The sequence below is a fragment of the Pipra filicauda genome, unplaced genomic scaffold, assembly GCF_003945595.2.
Source record: "Pipra filicauda isolate LSUMZ 115617 unplaced genomic scaffold, ASM394559v2 scaffold66_size7647185_pilon, whole genome shotgun sequence".
NCBI classification, from domain to species: domain Eukaryota; kingdom Metazoa; phylum Chordata; class Aves; order Passeriformes; family Pipridae; genus Pipra; species Pipra filicauda.
This window is the reverse complement of record NW_024104831.1, coordinates 2,224,049-2,244,560: the sequence shown is the minus strand read 5'-3', so window position 1 is coordinate 2,244,560 and position 20,512 is coordinate 2,224,049. Positions and strand designations below refer to the sequence as shown.

Genomic DNA, 20,512 nt, shown 5'->3' with positions numbered 1-20,512 from the left:
AGGTGTCTGGTTTCGAATCTAAAAGCAAGACAAACATTTGCATTTTGTAACTGGCTGAGGCAATCATATCACTATATAGATGTTCATCCATCACGACACTCTTCTAATCATCCACATATTTTCGCTGAAACTAGATTACAAACTGTTAGATCAGAAGCTCTTCTTTCTGTGCATCTGTTGAGCTTACAGAACCTACCAACTCTGAACTCTTCTGAGGCTTTGCAGATCTCCTGTGCCATAAGACCACATAAGGTCTAAATATTCAAAGTTATGAGGAAAGATTTATAAAGGTGTACAAGAGACAGATACATTTGTTACCAGAATAGGATAGGGCTCGTGAAGTAGAGCTCAGTGGAAAAGCAGGTGGTTGAGATTATGATCAACCAGTCAAACAAACTCAGGCAAGTTGGACCAGATGGCCTTTTTTCTGTTACTAATATTACTTATGTTCCTATTCAGCTGTAAGAAGTTACAAATAGTTTACCTGTTCAGATTTTTCTGACTCAAATTACATAAGATCAATGCTCTCACTTCACTGTCACATTAAAACTTATCATGACACTGTCTGTGGTTCTATTTAATAATTTACAATGCTGCCTACCCAGAGGAGAAACTGGTAGGTGTAACAGAAGAAGTTTTGCCTTTTACAACACCAATTACATAGCAAACCATATAAAAAGGGAAAGAAAAAAATCAAGCAAAGCCCCAAAAACTTAATCTAGAGGATTAAGTGCTACTAGATACAAACAAAATCTAAAGTCAAACCATATTTCCTGCACTAAAAGATGAAATTTTGAAGGAAAACTAATGGGCATGACTAACACATAGTCACACAGATTGCATGACACATTAATCTACAATTGCACCAAACACATCTATATCTCTCCTTCATCTAACATGGGTCACAGTTCAGAGTCTATAAATATAAATTCAGAAAGGTATTTCACAGGTGCAAGAAAAAAATTAACGTCTCTAAGCTCCCAATTTGCACTAATTTATTTCAAAACTATACAAGCAATTTTCACATGTGAGCTACAACTTATTTTGAAATTTGGACTAATATGAGAGTGACTTTTGGATGCCAGCAGATCTAAATTACTGCCAGCAACGTGAACATTACCAGTTGGGGGGTATCCTCTGATGCTGTAAAGATTCTAATAATCTAGTGAAAAAGCTAACAGAGTGACAAGATTTACAGTATTATGACCAGACTTCAGAGCAATCCACTCAACACCTATCTATACTTTCCAAAATAGCACTCTCTCCACTGCAATTTGTTATCATACATAATAATATTCAAGACAGAGAAACTGTGCCTATCATACACTTTATAAAACTTCAGAAATTATTCTGAATTTATGTCTATTTACTTTTACATGTCATCTTGATCAAATAGAGTCTGAGCTCTTCAAGCACTACAGATGCAGGAACATGAGGCCACACAAAGAACTGCTAAATTCCAGTTCAGATCTACCAGAAGCCTTAGGAGAAACTACAAAAATGTATAAACTATTTATACCTCTTCTTCATATATCTTTATTAAAGCAGGTTTAGAACAACTCTCAGCTACTGATTTTCATAGTTTTTGCTTGCTGCTTCATTTCCTTGTAATTATTTAAGAGGAATTCTGGAGGAAGAGTTTGAAACTCAAAATATACTATGGCTCCCAGTATAGATCATATTTCAGGAATAGCTTTAACAACATACTTCACAACTTTTCTTGATCCTGATCCCGCAGGCATGCAAACATTTTCATTTACACATAGTATGGGGTTTTGGCTGGTTCGTTTACCAGTTATAGTGACTGCACACAGCACATTTTCTTTAAATGTACTAGGCTGGCCTGTCAGTGGAATGACAAGTGGAGTGAGCATAGCTAAAGTCAGTGGAAAGAAGGAGACTTTCCTAGTAGGATAGAAGGAAACCCCTTGAGTGGTAATATTCAAATCAGGATTTCACTACAAGTTTCTCAGAGTTGCACCTCTCTCTGGAATGACACGATGGGCAGGCAACACATGGTTTTTTACACATTTCAAAGTTTTTGGGTATCTGTATTCAAAGATTTTTCTTGTTCTAGTTTATACATGTATCCACTGTTGTGGAAAGGCAGAACTTCAGAGCTTGGAAGTCTTCATTATATTCCAGCATTCTCACATTTCAAGGAAAGTCAGATGAGCAGCTGTATCTCAAGGGTCTCATTAATTTGGAACCTGATCACACAGAGATGTGACTATTTGTGTGGTTTAAGTGTTTTGCTCAATCAGAACCACAGAGATTTAAAAATGTTGGTTTTACTTTGCACCATGTACAGTCTTGATAGCCTTTGTAAAAGTAACTGAACAACTGAAACAACTTAGTATTTATTCATGTATTGTATCACTTTATGCCAGCCTCATTACTTCAGTACAATATAATAAGCATTAATGCAAAAAATTGAGCTGAAAGAGCTTACTGTGCAGCAAAATATACTGAGAGGTAGTTTAGGGGAGTTTCTCCTGAAGGCCACAGCCATAATCCATGTGTGATCATCTCAGTGAATATTATGTTAGTGTACTGTATTTACAGACATTCAGCTATGCAGATGTTATTCTGCCTTTGCATAATTTAATGAAGATATTTATTACTTACTCTCCCCCAGTTTTAATGCAGCAAAGAGCAGAATGGTCATACATCATCAGTCTGAATATCGGAAGGACACTTAAAAATGGAATCATAGAATCAAAGAAAAAACCATTATACTCTATGGCAGCCACCACAGTCTTTTCTTTCACTCTTCTAGCATATTTTCATATTTTCATATTCTACTTGACTCACAGATTAACAGATGAACATGCTCAAAATTGGAAGCATAGCAAGTACATTTCTTAGAGAATTCTCAAAAACACTAAATAAAGAGCATGGTTACAACTTTCTGTTCACATTTCATTCAACTCTCTTATCTCACAGTAGAGAAATCAAGTAAAAAGATGAAGTCAGACCCCACAGTTTCATGAGCTTAACCAGGGACAAAGATCTGTTTAAAGAAAATATGTGAGTGGTTTTGATGTGAGAACTGGTAATTTTTTTATATGTTCAAAGATTTCTGGACAGTCTCTTTTTATTAAAATTACTTAGAAGCTTTCATTTTAATCCAGTTTAATGATAAAAAGAAATTATTCTTTTTATAATTATGATTTTTTAATAAAAATTACAAAAACTCAGAAAGTGATCTGATTTACTATTATACCATGTATTTCTGTATTTTGCCTTATATTACTTTAGTAGTTTGGAGATAGTTTAAGTATTCTTATCATAATCTGCTCTATCAAACCAGATCAGAAAAGCAGCTATTTCAGACAGGGCTTAATCCTGCAAGGTGCAGAGGCCTCAGCACTGTGTACATACTGTACGTATGCTGTGACAATCTTCTCTTGATCTGCAGTCCTAGACTTGAGCAACAAGAGATAATAAAGCCTGTGAAACAATGCAACTCTCTAGAGACTGTAAATCAACTTTCTTGGACTAAAACTCCAGAAAAATTTCACATCTTTGGCATCCTATGGATATTAGGAGCTTACATATAGATTGCCAACCTCATGACCCAAGGAGTACATAGTTTATGATCTCCTGCACCATGAAATCTACAGTTGGGGTGGTTTTCTTGCATCTTGAAGAGTGAACCACAAATGACAAACATCTGCATTACATTCTCAAATAAATCAAGATTATCACCAACCATAAAGATCCAGAAGATTGTTCCTAGTCACTTTCAGAAACATTCTACATGAATTCTGTATTTCTGGATAGAAAAAAAAACTGCTGATGGCAGAGTACTAAAAAAAATTGGTTTTCCTCATAACTTTTTGTTATACGTCAAAATACTGGAGGAAGTCTTGACAAGAAAAATTAACCTACTAACTAATCTCCATTTGTACTAGAAAAGATGAATGAGATTATTATGGAGAAATATATCTGCTCTGCCCTGAAATTTCTGGCTTTTGTTTCCCCCCAAACATTTATCCGAATCTATACAAGTTAATCCTTTCAGTGTGCTGCCTGTTTTGATCTGCAGCTGTCAACCAGGTCATTCGACTGGCCAAACTACAGAACCAGGGCCTATGAGAGCAACTCACCAGCTTCAGTTCATACATTGCTGTTGATTTCCCACAGAATCATAGAATCAACCAGGTTGTAAAACACCTCTGAGATCATCAAGTCCAACCCTTGATTCAACGCTGCCATGGTTACTAGACCATGGCACTAAGTGCCACATCCAGTCTCATCTTAAAAACCTCCAGGGACGGTGAATCCACCACTTCCCAGGGCAGCCCATTCCAATGGCTAATTCCTCTCTCTGTAAAAAATTTCTGCCTAATATCCAACCTAAACCTCCCCTGGCAGAGCTTAAGCTTGCGCCCTCTTGTCCTACTGCTGGCTGCCTGGGAGAAGAGACCAACCCCCACCTGGCTACAACCTCCTTTCAGGGAGTTGTAGAGAGTGAGGAGGTCTCCCCTGAGCCTCCTCTTCTCCAGGCTGAACAGCCCCAGCTCCCTCAGCCTCTCCTCACAGGACTTGCGCTCCAGTCCCTTCACCAGCCTTGTTGCTCTTCTCTGGACCTGCTCCAGCACCTCAATATCCTTCCTGAACTGTGGGGCCCAGAGCCGGACACATTCCTTGAGGTGTGGCCTCACCAGCGCTGAGTACAGGGGAAGAATCACTTCCCTGGTCCTGCTGGCCACACTGATATGGCTTTGCCCCACCTCAACAACATCCTCATGGAAAATTCTGGTTTAGATTTAGGCCAGTTGCTATGACCCCAAACGACACTTATGACAGTCACAGTGTAGTCAAAAAGCACCACCTTCTATTCATGGCCATCTTTTACTGACTAGTAAAGCTCTTGACAAAGAACAAGAATGGTCCTCTGCCTGTCAGCTATTCACTGCATCACTTTGCATGTCAAGGTGGATTTGATACTTCTTCAGCAAAATCACTCAAAATGCAGAAGAAAAAGCAGGCTACATACAACTCACAATAAGACTGTAAGTCTGAGCTCTTAACAAGATGTCTTATTTGAAGGTAAAATTATACAAATGTAAAATAAAGAAATTAGAGCATTCATAAACATGCCATACTCCATGTACTTCCACATAAGTATGTTGCTATGTATTACCTAATAACATCCCCTCTGCAGTAGTCACCCACTGGTATACAGACAGAGGTGACTGACTGTGAACATGGATCCTACTCATAGCCTATTTTACTAGACCAGTTTCCACCACAATTGAACTTTAAAACTGGAAGCGCTCATGTAGGGATTTGCTTGTGGCCACTATTTTGGATTAATGAATGAGCCCCAGAACACACTGCATACCTGATGAAATCTCCAGCTGCAACCCAGAATTACAATTTATCATAGATAAGATCTACTGGGTTCTATTAGGAAATGGATTTAGGGAAGATGTCATAGGTCACAGCCAAGGGACAGCTGAGGAAGCCAGTTGTGATTAAGGCAGTCTTACATAACTGCCATGAAAAATTCTCAGCTCAAAATACAACATCTGTGCAACCAAATCTACCATAGCAATTGTGAAGGCAATGACCAAAAAACAAGGAAAATGATACTACATTCCTTCATAAAAAGTTCTTCCCACAAACAGAATTTTATAGGACTTGACTGAGTGAAATGTTGAGGTCATAAGAGAGAAGTTTCAAGGGGCAAGCAGAAGGGATAGGTCAAATTCTTTATAAATAAGCATCAGCTATGTACTTGCTATGTCTGGCCTCAGTACTGCTGAGGGAGCCATGAAGGAAAGAGGCTAGGGGGATGTAACTTAAGAACAAAGAAATCATTAAAAGTAAAAAGCACTTATAAGCTGATTAACCATATATATATTAACAAGCTATTCTGGTAACCAGCTGATCAACCATGTTTGCCCATGGACAGCAGGATTAAGTAAAGAGTGTAAATTACCTTGCTAGCATGAATCACTCCAGTGAATGGCATTCTGTAGGATTGTGCAAATTTACAATAACTACTAAAGCATACATAAGGGCCTCAAATTTTTAACATTATATGTATACAGATTAAATGGTCATTTATCACTTTAAAAAAGTATTAATCTTTCTTCCATAAAAATGAAATTTATAATAGACATGTTTTGACTTTGTTCTAGTTAATAATCTTTAATTGAAATCTTGTTCTCTGTTCATTTCATAAAAAGGATAATAAAATGCAATGGATATCAAAATTAAAGTAAAAAATCTTTCATTTATTTCCTACAAGTGTGTTGAAGGTTATTACATGTACAGTTTTAGCTGGATGAGATGATCAAGAGATGTTAATAAAGGTAACTATAATATTACCTGTAGTTCAAGATTTCCCATATCTCTGGATATTAGCCCTATGAAAAATTAAAAATATCCCTTTCTCTGGTAGTATAGTGGATTAGTATATTGGATCAGCCCAAGGATGATGCACACCTAAGCAACAAAACAGTCAGGGTGAGATGGCAGCTGGACTTGGAAGAAAACACCAGGGGAGGTTGTGAATGGATGAGAATGGTGGTGTGGCAGAGAACTGTGCTTCTGAATTTCTGTAATTCAACTGGTAGCCTCCATAGTGGACAAAGCAATTGGTGCAGGGTGACAGGGAGTGGCAGATCAGGGCTGCTCCCTTCAGAGACAGCTCTCAGTGGGGCTTGAAGTGATTAGACAAGTGAAGCAAGAACAAAGAGACAGTGCCTCTCTTCTAGAAACTGAATTACTCACCTGACTTCACACCACATCAGTATTGATGGCACAGAATCATTTAGGTTGGAAAGGATCTTTCAGACTGAAAGGCAAAAGTGTACCTAAGCCATGGCAGCACCAAAGTTTGCACAGGCAAGAAAAGTAACTTTCTGGTCTGTTCTTCAATCAGCCTTAACATGTTTAGAGACATCACTTTACTACACTTATGCTGGAGATTCAACATCTGCTTTTATTGCTGCTTTGAAAGTCTCACTTCACTGTACTCTACTGAAACCAATTTCGATTTTAGAGATCAAACTGATGTTGAGATTCTACTGATGTATTTAAAGATGCACTGAAAAAGAAATGGGACTTATTTTCTACCTTCCACTTAGATTTCTTTCCCAGCAACCATGACAACAACAAATTAATCCTTACACAGATGAAGTCTTTCTCCTAGTGACTGACAGACATCTTTTACATTTTTCAAGAAAGTAGCTGATTGCATCAGTTTCATTTTCACAGCTAATATTGATACTTAAATTTGAAAAAAAACCCTCTCTACTTAAAACATTATTATTTTGTAAAAAATCTTTAGATTGGAATGCATGTGTGGAAAAACTGTAAGGTCTAAAGGTCTTTAGTATTAGGCTTCTGTTGTTGCTAGGACTAGAAATAAAAATATTTTTTTTTAAGGATAAGAAAAAATGGAAGGACACATATTCTTCTAAAACCAACATCAAAATATTTTTATTGTCTAATTAATGGGTTTCAACCTCTTTGTCAGCACAAACCAGTTTCAGATTTCTAAAAGACAACCAACCTGACTGAAAGTCATGAAAAGGAAAGCTGGTGAAAAGGGAAATGCCTTCATTTCACCATCTTGCTTATAGTTACTATAGATATATTTAGATATCAAGAGTCAGACTCAGTACCTGGAAGTCAAGGGACTTGAAATTTGTACCATTCACAGATGCCTGCTTTGCAGCCAATCATTTTAGGTATCCATAGGTGCAATGACATTCATTTTGGTCAAGTTTATTGCACAGCCAATATTGTGTTTGTTAAATTATTTAGCTGCCTCTGTGTAGTTAAACTAGGGGGGAAAAAACCACCATCAGACCGACATCAAATACAAAAAATCAGTGAATTTGTATGAAATGAAAAAATCTGGAAACTGAGCTACTGAAGTGACAGACAGGTTAATATAATATATTGCATATCTTTAGGAGGCTGCTAGTGAGCTCAACCTATTTTGAAAAAGATACTGTGTTCCTCACCAAAGGGAGTCATTTGCTGCGAACATCTTTATCCTGAACACCTGATGTTTTGAACTTCAGATGATGAGAAAATTCCAGTGTGCATTTGATATGCTAATCATATGTCCACCAATATTTTACAGCGTTCTTTTACAGATTGGCAATGGGAGCACATAGGGAGAATGGTTCAATCATTCTTCATACTTATCTGATCACTATGGGAGTGGGAGGATTTAAGCTCTCAGGATAGTATACTCTTTTTTGGGAGTTATTCCATGAATGATGCTTTCATTGCACACATCTGAAAGACTGGTGATTAACACATGTTATACATCTAGCTGTAGTAGTCAGGAACCTTTCTGGTTTTTAACAAAATAACTCATTCGAATTCATCAGCAGTTAATGTCTTCTTCTTTTTCTTGATTCTACTTCTTGCTTATAATCACCATTGCTATATTTATGCAATCAAACCCTTCAGTTAATGCCTTCCCAGTTTATATTATTTAGAAATGCAGTAGATCTTTGTGGGTTTATTGATTCTTGCTGAGAAATTTTCCTTTCTTGTCAGCCTGTTGATCTTCCATTTCTTTACTCATGCAGGATGGAGTTTACCTTTGGCAAGACTCAAATCTCTGCTTGGCAGTATCAGCCTTGAAAACATATAACTTGGTGGTTATGATCTCATGGAATTTTTGTGTAGTTTTTCCATCTATAACTTTGACCATGGAAAATGGAAATTGAATCAATTTAATCTTTTTTTTACAAAGACTGTAAGATTGTTGGATCAGGCTCAGGTCATCCCGTAATGAATGCTCTATTAGACAGTTTAGTTATTAAAGCAAGTTAAAGAATATAAAAAAATTACTGTTCAACTGTAAATTCACACTTTTTATACATTCTTGCATAGCTCATGGACACATGAATTCACATTGAAACACCTGTAATGAACTACATTTTGTCAATTTGCACAAAAATCTATTAACAGAATTTCAGACATATCAGGTTGGCAAAGGTTTCCACAAGTATAATAACTCTTAATTGTCCAACTAGAAATTATGAAAGGAGAATCACAGGATCACAAAATATGCCAAGTTGGAAGGGACCCACGAGGATCATCGAGGCCAGCTCTTGCCCCTGCACAGGACCAGAAAATCATCTAAGCGCTACATTTACTGAATCCAGATGAGTTATGCCAGGGACAGATTAAATTTGTTATTTTTTATGCCGCTGATTTTAGCATACTTTGAAATATATAATCATTTTAGGTGAGTTATTTTTATTTTGGTCTTATTTTACTCCATCCAAATATTAGTACAGAAATTCTGAATTATGTCTAATGGAAGATAAAAGTCAAAATCTCCAATCCAAAACCCACTTGTTTCAACTTACCCTTCTCTATGGTATTCACTACATATGAGCTATGAACTGGAAAAATCATGATGTTCCAGCTGCAATGTACAGATTGTTTAAAAGAAGAAGAAAAAAACTGGATATATGTGCAAGACAATGTGGAGTACAGTCAGTCCTGATTACAAGCCAGCTGTGTGAGCTTGAGCTCTCATTAGCAGGGTTTAACTTCCTGAGTTAGGCTGAAACTTAGCACATCTTTTTCTTTTCCCTTAAGAAAAAAAATGTGGCTTCATGTAAAGGGAAAAAAAAAGTCCTTATCAGGGTAAACTTCTTTCTTCTATCAAATGCAAAATTTTTACTTGCTCAACTTGTTCAATAATTCTTGTTATGGTCAAGATTGCAAGTTAAACATTCCAGATGTGAGGCAATAGGAAAATTTCAATGCGGGGGTTGGCTTTGGGATCTCTGTGTGTGTGTGCAGCATTCTTTTCCCACTAGGAACTTTTCCCACATTTATAACAATAAAATTGTGAATAATGAAAATAAAATAATAATAATAAAAGAAGATCCTAAACACAAGGGCCAACATTTTCAAATTATAAACAAGAATGAAGTATGCCTTCTTATGATTCATCCATTAATTTTGGAAACTGGTAACTAAAGGTCACACCATTTATTTCAGAATTCAGAGGGAAAAGCTGGCTGATGACTTCATTTATTAGAAATAATTTGAATCTTTGGAAAGGTAGCCAGCAGGAATTTAGGATGCAATGGAGCTCAAAGTTTGTGTGGGTGTATGTTGTAGCGAAGTAAAGAATAGCAATCCAGGCTGCTTTAACTTGCCAGATACAATTTCCTTTCTCAACATTGTTTCTATGGGCTTGCCTAAAAAACTGGAAAAACTTACTTTTTATTTGCAAAATTGGCTATAGCTGGATTCAATGAAGCAGTACTATTAAAATTTTAAGTCTTGTGTAAGAGAAAAATACTGACATTGGCTTGGTGTTATCTTTCTTATCCTGAATTAGGTGCAACTCACAGGAAGTGTACATGTTATATGTACACAGGTAACATGAATGTGTATAGATAGAGAGAGAGACAGACAGATAGATATAGTGTGGATGCACACAGAAATTGTATCTATGTAACCCAAGGTCAAGACCAAGATTTTCCAATGTGATCAGTCTCTAAATCCACACGTTGGCAAATAAATTCATCCTGTTCCTGCACAATACTGTGCTCCTGGGGTTTCTCTAGAAAGTATGTGGTGTGGCTGGAAACACCCTGAAAACAGGGCTGGGCAAGCACTGTCCTCACCAAAGTCACAGATAATCTGCTGCATATGGAATGAAGCCTGAATTTCTTTTTTAATCTCCTGCTGCAGCCTTTCCCCTAATCAGGCAACAGATGAACAGTTTATACCCCAGTTCAAGTGGGAACACACTTTGGAAGATGGGCTTTTCCAAATGGGTACCCTGGGCAATGGGAAAAGCCCTCTGAGCCCAGAGGGGCCAATGTTGCCATCCCCAGGAGACCCTTCTTGTCTTCAGAGCCTGTTCGTCCAGAATCTTTCCACAGTGGTGGGATTTCTCGCCAAATCCTCCAGCCCTTCTGTCAGGACCCATGCAAACCCAGAGACTCCCAGGAAAATGAAAGGAGCTGGACCTTTTTAGCTTTCTGTCTTGACAGATTGTTCAGTACAGACTTTCTCTGCCAAAACACAACAGGTGTTTCACAGGCTGGTAAAAATAGCCAGGATATCTGCTGTGGAAGAGTAAAACCAGTCTTGATTAATAACTAAACACTTGGTTGTTTTGCTGGTATGATGGACTAAAATGTTGGTAATGTCTTAAACATTGTCAATATCATAGAAAGACTTTTTGTCAAACTGCAAGGATGCAACAGTCTGTTTGTGGCCACCGAAGCACCCCTCTCCTCCCAGTGTCTCCAGAACGGAGTTTGGACTATGGCTGGGAAATTGAGATAAGACCATTGTCTAATCACCTTAAGTTGAGAAGAAGTAAACAAGGCTCAGGAAAGAAGAAGGTATCTGTGTTAAGAATCAGCCCTAGCTGGACCCAGAGGGTAGTGGGGGAGAAGGGTTTTGGGTGTATGATGGTGAAATCTCTCCACACCAAACCAAAGGAGTAACCCCCTGCCCCCCACCCTGAGAAGACCACATACGCACGGGACATTCACATGAGAGGCAGCTGAGAAGGGGTCATAAGCCACCAAAGATCCCCAAAGTGACCCCCTAATTCCTTCATGAGGCCTTCCACCACCAGAAGACTGCACATAATCCAAGTGAGGCAACAAATTTGTTACAAGAGACTGCAAAGTTTCCCCCACACACACCCCAAGGGGAGGTGCCAAGCAACTCCTGAATGTATATTAATCCATTGGACTCTATGTTTTCTGGGAAACCCTCACCACCAAGACGACCAGAACTGGCCAAACAGGACGCCTCCGGGTTACACGGAGTAGTGATGCTTTTTCTATTTTAATCTCTCTCCATCACGCTCTTTTTTCTCCCCCATCCCCTCCTTTTCCCTATTTCTTTCTATCTTTCTCTGTCTCACATTTACCATTAAATAAAACCCATTCTATTGCCTTTGGCACTTGGTCTCTTTTGTACCTTAATTCGGGCAGTGGCATTTCTAATAATTTTAAAACCAGGATCATAACAGCTGGGAGTACAAACATGACAAACCGGAATTTCATGCAGCTTTGAAGAGAAGACACTTTGTGTATCATCTGAATGGCCACAGTTTTGGAGATGGCACAGGCCAGCTCTGCTGTCTGATGTAAGAAAACCCTGTGTCAACTTCCTTCTCAAATCTGAACCACTCAAACAGCTTTTTGCAAGATTTTCTCTAGTCTGATGGCTCATTATGTCCTCTAAGGATCACAGCATTCTGTCTGTCTCCAAAACGCACCAGTCAGCACTAAATAAAGTTCATTATTTTGTGACTTTAGCAGAGGAGATTGGAGTGATATAAAAGCAAGCAGAGGCTTGAAACAGAAAACCTTTCCATTCTTACAAATGGCAATACCAGAGATCCTATCTTCCTAGGAAGGATATTCCTCATGTCTCTGCTTTTGGACTACTCAGAAATAACAAATACCTGGTTGTAAAGGAAAGGTTTTTATTATGTTCTGTATAAATAATATTTTATGATGTATTGTGTTTTGAAAGAGTTATTAAATACAAAATTGAAAGATAAGTGCAAAGAAATCTGTGTGTCTTTCTAGGAAATCTGAATTTATTACATGCAGAAGAAGATGCACTTTCCTTTTCAACTTTATATTAGAAAAAAAGAGATAAAATAAAATATTTATTTCCCTTCTGAGTGTCTTTACGTTATGATTTTTTTCAAACAGCTAGTAGATACATTGCTAACAAAAACCAGATATAGTTATTCTATCCTACTGGGCCACTAGAAGTACATATTATAAGTTTATGAGGAGGCTTTTCTCATATGTTGTGGGAACGAATGTAATAACAGCACATACTAGAAATCTAAAGTTAAATACTTATTGTGCTTGAATGACTGGGGTTCTTTTTAACCCAAATCTGCTGGAAAAAAGGGTTATTTCACAACTCTCTAATTCTTCAGTGATATATTTTAAATGTGAAATAATTGTGGCTGCTTACACATCTCCTGAGCCCTGTTTGAGGTTACTTTCTGCATTCTGCTAAGCTTAATTTTACATCAAGCATTTTAAATACAAATATTCAGCAAACAAACTAAGTGCTTCTGTTCCACTGAGAGGTAAAGCAGAAAATAATTTTAGAAAACAAAATGGTAAGAATGTGTAAGGGTAAAATCTGCTGATGTTTCCTGGACCTGGTCAGAAGCTGTTCCTTATACTCTTAAAACTTTAGATTGACAAGTCAACATTCTGTCCCCTACAGAATTAAAAGGATTTGTTTGTGGGTTGTGCTGACACTAGCTGGATGGCATGCGCCCACCAAAGCCACTCTGTCACTCCCCTCTTCAGCTGGACAGAGAAGAGAAAATATAACAAATGGCTCATGGGTCAAGACATGGACAGGGAGAGATCAATCACTGTCATGGGCAAACCAGACTCAGCTCAGACAACTTAGTTTAATTTTATTAAAAATCAAAATGAGAGTAGGATAATGAGAAATAAAAACTAAATCCTAGAGCAATTTCCCTCACACCTATTTTTCCCCCTTCTTAAATCTGCTATCCCAGAGGCACTACCGCTGTAGCTGACTGGCTCATCCTTGGATAGCAGTGAGTTCATCTTGGAGCCGGCTGGTATTGGCCCTGTCAGACATGGGAGAAGCTTCCAGCATCTTCTCACAGAAGACAATCTTGTAGCCACACCCCACATCCCCCTCTTGTTATCTAGGACAAGCTGTCATTCCAGGGTGTCATGCTCTGTAATTCTATTTCAGATTCACATACGCTCCTAAAAAAGTGTTGGATCAGACTAGCACAGAGTGTTTTTAAACTAAAAGTGATTTTAAGCCAGCACAGGAAAACAACTTTAACACATTTTATGTAGTTGATGTATTAGAAATCATCTTGTCCAAAAGTTTTACATGAATGTAACAAAGTCAAACATCATTAAAACCCCTGACTCTGCAGCAGCATACTAAGAGAAAATGGCAACACACTATCAGAGTTGCCACTTATCAATGGAGCTTTTATTCTGAATTCATCTCTCTTCCCCTCTGGTACAATGCCAGGGAATTAAAGCTTCAGTGCACATTTTTGACGGAGTAACAGGACAATCACTGAAGCTTTTTTATGACAGAAAACAAACAGAACTGCTCCCCCCAAAAAAAAACAAAACAAAACCAAATAAACCCCCACAAAACAAAAAAGCAAACAAAAAACTAAATCCACCCCTTTCTTCTTCACACAAAAGCAAAATAATATAAAAAACCCAATGAAATCCTGTGGCAATCAGTGAAACTGTTATCTTGGAAGAAATGGAAAATGGGAGAAAAACAGAAAGACACTTGTGTATCTGGAACTCTCCTACAGCTTCTTCCAGCCCCTACTGTCATCCCCTCTTTCTACCAGCCCTGTGAACTGGCAGCTGTTTCTCTTCAATCAGCAGCTTTGGTTCAGCTACAGACTTGCACCTCGCAAAACTCTGAGACAGATTTTCTTTTGACCTTGCCTCCTCCAAAGCCCCGAAAGGAGGTGGAGATGCTTCATCTCTGCCAGTAGTACCTGGGGATAGCACTTGCCTGTTGCAGCAATGGAAAGCCAAGAGCTCTCTCTGCAGACCTGGTGATTCTCCTGGCAGTGTTGATGTGTGTCCACCAAAAATAATGGATATGTGAGTATTTACAGAGGGACAAGCAAGTCTGCCAATTCCAGCCCCATAGGGACTCCCCTAGTGCCACCCTGGCTGTGCTGGATTCACCCGAAGCGGAAAGTCCTGCTTCAGCTTGCATCTGGAGGCATGGAAAGGAAATGTTTTCTGTGGGAAGGGGAGCTGAGCTCCAGGGAGAAGTCAGACCACACGGCAAAGCCCATCTGGTTGTTTGCTCTAACCAAAGCAATGATCACAAGTCCCTCTTCGACTGCTCTTCCCCTCTGTCCTCCTGTACACCCACACACACAAGCCTGCTCACTCTGGCACTCACAACACTCAGCAGGGTAATTCAGCTCCATGGGTTAGTTTTTGGATGGGATTGTAAAACAAGAGAAGTGGACTGTCATCCTTGGCTCTGTCATCTGTTTAGTTTTCCTTTTAACCCCTGCTTTTTCCAGCATGGATAGCATTTAGACCCAGTTATAAAAATACAGTCCTAACAATAGTGAGCACAGAAACACCTAAAAGTCAGGCATGAAGTTCAGAGAGTGCCATCAGAACATCCCATCAGCATGTTCATAGGGAAAGGTGTGGATGCCCACAAGGTCAGATAGTGCTCTGAACTTAAGACAACTAAAAGTATACTCAAACAAGCAGTTTTCAAATTCTATTTTATGCTATATCCTTTCCCTACAGTCTCAAGATCTGTACCTTAGATAAGAAAGGAGGATGCCTCACCTGAAAGCCACTGCCTAAAGCACTTAAGTCATTCTGTTGGATACAGACAACTGACCTGCTCTTTCTTCTCTGGTGTGATGGCAAGAGGTGTTGGTTACAGTACAAACAGTAACAGTCTTGGATTGGACTGTGAATCCAGATTTCCTCCAAAACACACCTCAAGATTTTAATTGCTTGTCATTATAGAAGAACTAATAATTTTACCATTTTGCACACTTAAAGACCAACCAAAAAATAATAGAACCATCTCTTGAAACTCATTACAGAAGTGCAGCCAAGGATCTTGTACAAAGGAGATAGAAAGATAGGTTGTTTTACTGAAAATCACCAAAAAAAAAATGAGATATGTGTATACATATGCACACTAAAGGTACCCTGCTCCTTGGTATGCTTTTAGCTTTTTTTTCAATTCTTTGAACACATATTTGTTTATGCACAAATCTGTCCTTTGGTGACCACTCTCAGCTCATTTATCATCTGTACAAAGTTTCAGACTGTTAAAAATCAACCTAGACACCAAAAAAAATCTGCATGTAGATATACACTTCTTCCTTTGAATATTACTACAGGTTTACTCATAGACAAGTGTTCTTTATAAAAAAATCAACTATGAGTAATAGCAATATAAGTGTTCCTACAAAATATTCATATGTTGAGTCAGTAGAAGAGGGGATGAAAGAAATCATATAATCATAGAATGGTTTGAGTTGGAAAGGACCTTAAAGATCATCTAACTTCCAACACCCCTTTCACAGGCAGGGACACCTACTAGATGAGGTTACTCACAGCCCCATCCAACCTGGCTTTAAACACTTCCAAGGATGAGGCATTGTGGCAGTTTGAGCCACATTAGAAATCCAAAATCCAATTTCCAGGCTTCCCCCACCCCTTCCCACAATTTTATCTCAACACCGAAGAGAAAACTTTCAGGTGAGAGGCTTCTATAGGGGAAAGAGGAAGTATATACATTTTATTTACACAAATAAATACTATACAAGCTAAAAGCAACTATATATATATATATTACACTTCTGTCAGTCCCTTTAAGCTTTCTCCCTCAATTCAGTCCAGGAAAAATCTCTTCAGGCTGATAGGTACCCAGTCTCTCTCTCTCTCTCTCTCTCTCTCTCTCTCTCTCTCTCTCTCTTTCTCTCTCTCTCCAGCTGTTTGTTGAAGTCCTTTCTTCCTCATTAAGTCCAAGAAGATAGCTTTGAGTCCTTTCTCCTTGGTTCTGTGCCATCTCTGTTGTGTGGTTCTCTCTCATACCTCGGTTCTGTAGGCTGCTTCGTTCAGTCAGCTTATCATACGTACGCGTCCTGGAATGTTGATTCCTCCTCCGTGTTTTCGGCTGTCCTCCGTTTAAATTACTGTGAAGACATCCTCCGGGCCTTTCTCCGGTCCGTCTCTAATTTCACCTGGGTTATCTCCCTGGCACCGAGCTGTATTCAGCCCGTCCACTTGGCTCTGCTTCAATGCTGAGCCTTCCCTCCCCTCTCTGATTGTGAGAGGGAAAACAGCCCCCTAGCCATGGCCACAGTCAGCTCGGTCCAGTTATACACTGTCCCAAGCGCCCCGCAGCCCAGCTGCAGGGGGGGAAGAGGGCCTGGCCTCCTTGCAAGGGGCTTGCCTCTCCCTCTTAGCTCAGGTGTTGTGAATCCCTTCCTTCACAACACACACTCGCTCCAATGATGTCTCCAACCCTGACTTAGGCAGAGTTGTGGGGCTGCAGGGCCACCCTTTTCCCCCTGAAGGGGGAAAGAAGGAGACCCTGCCACCCCTTGGCCTTCTACACCCTCACACAGCAGCAGACACAGACCGATTGCCAACAACTTCCGCCAGTTGTGTATATATGATTTTTCAGAGGAGCGAACGAGACGAGCGGTGATTGGCCCCCCAGGGAACACTACCCTGGCACCCCATCACCTCTGAGCCCCCCAGCTCCCAAGGGGGCAATCTCAGCCCATGACAGGTATCTACAGCTTCTCTGGACAATCTCTTCCAGTGCCTCACCACAGCCTCACAGTAAAGAATTTCTTCTTAATATCTAATCTAAACTCTATTTCAGTTTGAAACCATTCCCCCTTTGTCCTCTTACTACATGCCCTTGGACACAGCCCCTCTCCATCTTTCTTGTAGGCTCCCTTCAGGTACTGAAAGGCTGCAATAGGTCACCTTGGAACCTTCTCTCCTCTAGGCTGAAAACTGCCAATTCCCTCAGCCTTTCCTTGTAGGCTTCCTTTAATCAACTTGGTGTCCCTCTTCTGGACTCAATCCAACAGGTTCATGTCTTTCTTGTGCTGAGGGCCCCAGAGCTGGATGCAGCACTCCAGGTGGGGTCTCACCAGAGCAGAGTAGAGGGAGAGAATCTCCTCCTTTGACCTGCTGGAAATGGATAGGCTTACATGCATGTGGACTTTTCTGTGGTTGTTGGAGAAGAGATGAGTGGGAGGAGTAGATTAACTCCTAGGACTTGTTTACTGCTTCCTACCATGGATAGTAAAGATGTTATGAGAAAAGGTATCTTCCTTTCACTACTGATACACGTATACCACCAAAACATGCAGCGTGAAAACAATGCCTGGGCCTTTCACGAGAAGAAAACTCTTGACATTCTTTGTCATTGCAAAGTTAAGGTGCTCATTTTAACTGGCATTCCTGAATTATTGCTTACTAAAAACCCCCCAACTTTGACCTATCTGGTATATACATGCCCTCTCTTGACAGCAGCTTTTTACATATAAATTAAAATAAGGATCAGTACAGTAGAGACAAAGTCACCCATGAAATGGTACTTTAAAATGCTTCTCAGTTTCCTAGGAGAAGACCATTTGTTAACGAAGACAGGATATATAATAAAATTTGTTTTGCCTGTTAAAATTCTTTCAACAAACACTGAAATGAAAGATGTATTTAAATATATATAATTTTCTTTTTACACTGATATTTGCAAAAGGTACTGTAAAAACAAAATGTCCCCATGGGTGGAAATTTTTAATATAATTTGTGAGGTAATAAGATATTCTAGTTGTAAGGGTCATACAAAAATATTACACATGAAGCACTGTACAGCTCAAAATGGAATTTTGTTCATTAATGGGCGAGAACTCAACTGCAGTTCTCTGTCTCTTTTTCACAGGTGCAGACACAGAAAATTCAGTACACACAACTGGAACTTATTTCAAACCAACATGGGTATTTGAGCAATTTTTTCAAATACTGAGAAACAAACAGTAGGCCAAATTTGCCAGTAAAGAAGAAAAAGGAAATCTCTTATTTTACAGTGTAATCTGACCAATTCACTTAGATGGTTTAGGGAGGAAATTTCACTCTGGAATTGCAACCTTTTTTAAACCTTTTAAAAAAAAATACCCAAGATGAGCTGTTGAAAACTCATTAAAATCAATGCAACTCAATAAACAGTCATGTGCTTCTACTTTTAAACACAGTTAAAACCATACAAAGCAGCACAAAATCTCTTTTTATTGCTGTCTAAACTTGTTCTGGATCAGAAAGAGCAATACTTACTACAAAAAAATAATGAAAGCAGCTAATAAACCTTACAGAAAACAGTAGAGTCAAGCACATGCAAGCAATATGCTGAATAGCTGTTGATTTTCTGTCTGGTGAGTGACTTCAGATCTTGTCACCAGCCCAGTTAATGGGGTACAAAATCCCATGGAATTTGCTGTGTGACACTGGCCAAGCAAAACAAGCACTGGATCCTAGGACACTGGACATGTCACGTGCCGCCATCATAGATCACGCTGCTGTTCTCACTCCCATGCCAGCAGAAAAGCCTGCTTTTTATATTAAATGCAGACTCTCTCAAATCAGTTTTAATAAAAAATTACTTGTGTGCAACAGTATTTAAATGTCTCGCAATTACCTTGATTAACTCAAGATGATCTCTTTCTTCATTCAACTCTTAAACCTGACTACCTAAAGGTTGGATAGAAAGCATATCAAATCAAAGCCATTTCATTCTGCGTTTTGTTATGGTTCTTCCTTCTAACTTCATGATTTTAGTCATAAACAATGTATAGCGCAACTCCAAGAAACTTCTTACCAATGCAGGACTTAACATACCTGGTATTTTCTGAACACTTACTAAATATATATATACTTGAAACCTGGTGATGGGCCATGCCCAGTTTTCACAGGATTTAAAGAGTTAATGTATTTTGCAGAATCGCATGCACAGTATATGCATTCATACATGGTATCTACAGCCTACAATATAAACCAGGGGCAACTGTATTTAGAAATGGTTTCCTGGTAAATCAGTCTACATATTTGAGGCCCCAATGTCAAAGCATCTAAACTGTTATTGTCAAAACCACCTTCGACTTTTTTAAGGGACTATGACTATCATCTGAGTAGTTTACTCATGAAGATTTCTTAAAAGGAATGTAGTTTATTTTGCACAGTTTGCAATTCCATAGTAGGGCCACAGACACTGAGGAAATTACAACATTAAGTAAATGGATTTTTCTATTCAATGCTTTGCTTTGTTCAAAAGGAAGCTGATGGGTTTTTTTGTCATTGCAATTACTATGAATTGGAACACAACTCCTCCTAACCTGGCTTTGAGAAGTGAACAAGTACAGCTCAGTATAGTAAAACATGGGGACCTTCCACCCTTGTTGGGAACTGAAATACTGAAATATGATGTGATACACGGAACAGTTTTTACCAGCACACAATTTATTGATTGCACTCCCCATAATACAAGAGGTTTGTAGCTGGATAAAATAAAGATCTCCCAGTATGGCAGCAACATACATACTAATATGGAGGACCTTGATTTTCTCCTAATTGCTATAAGCTATTGTCTGCACAGAGTCCATTAGGATTATACTTCTGGCATATTTCAAATTTAATTACAATTGTGAAATACCCTCCAAAAATACAAAACAAACACATTTAAGGCTGACACCCTTACAAGTTAAAATTAGCTATGCCAGTAATAACATCCTCCTAGAGAAATTATTAGGGGTTTTTTCCATTTAAATATTTCATAATTAAATTCAAACATTAGAAACTAGATTTGTTAAATTCTATACAGACTTGAAAGCATGGGAGCGTCAGGGAATCTATAATGAGACTTATTGGGCTAAATTATTTTCAGATCTACATATCTGTGAACTTTGCTA

General features: G+C 38.8%; 1 protein-coding gene across 2 annotated transcripts in view; it reads right to left on the bottom strand.

The window, feature by feature from the left end:
* The window catches only part of AGMO (alkylglycerol monooxygenase), a 190,435-nt gene that overhangs the window by 124,808 nt on the left and 45,115 nt on the right, over positions 1–20,512 (bottom strand). The window lies entirely within an intron of this gene.